This window comes from Egretta garzetta, unplaced genomic scaffold (assembly GCF_000687185.1).
Source record: "Egretta garzetta isolate BGI_Z169 unplaced genomic scaffold, ASM68718v1 scaffold59, whole genome shotgun sequence".
Lineage (NCBI taxonomy): Eukaryota > Metazoa > Chordata > Aves > Pelecaniformes > Ardeidae > Egretta > Egretta garzetta.
Genome location: NW_009267230.1, coordinates 1,833,102 through 1,833,878, shown reverse-complemented (window position 1 = coordinate 1,833,878; position 777 = coordinate 1,833,102).

Genomic DNA, 777 nt, shown 5'->3' with positions numbered 1-777 from the left:
GCTCCAGCCTCTGATCCCGTGCGCTCACCTCCTGCGAGAGGCGGCCCTGCTCGGCCGCGTGCTCCTGGGAGGCGTCCCGCAGGCTGCGGGTGACCTGCCAGTCTGGGGACAGGGAGGGTGAGCCAGGGCACGGGCATGGGACAGCCCGGGCAGGGGGGCACGGGGCTGCCCCTGCTCAGGGCATGGCCCTTGCTGGGGGGGGTGGGATAAGAGCGTCTGACTGTGGGCAGAGAGTGTCCTGGGGGTGCCCGTGGGAAGGGGAAGGAAGCCCCATTGGTGGCAAGGGGAGGGGAGGCAATGGGAAGCAGTGGGAATGCACTGGGAGGGAATGGGAGGTAGAAGGAAAGCAGTGGGAGGCGGTGGGAGGCAGTGGGAAGCAATGGGAGGCAGTGGGAGGTAGAAGGAAGGCAGTGGGAGGGAAATGGGAAGGAAATGGGAAGGGAGGGGAAGGAAATGGGAAGGAAATGGGAAGGGAGGGGAAGGAAATGGGAAGGAAATGGGAAGGGAGGGGAAAGCAATGGGAAAGCAGTGGAGACAATGGGAAGCAATGGAGAGGAATGGAAAGGCACTGGGAGGCGTGGGAAGGCAAGGGAAAGGCAGTGGGAGGCAATGGGAAAGCAATGGGAAGGCAGCAGGAGGCGGTTGGCAGTGGGAAGGCAGTGGGTAGAAGTGGGAAGTGAGGGAAGGCAATGGGAGGCAGCAGGAAGGCAATGGGTAGAAGTGGGAAGTGAGGGAAGGCAGTGGGAGGCAGCAGGGAGGCAGAGGGTGGGAGTGAGC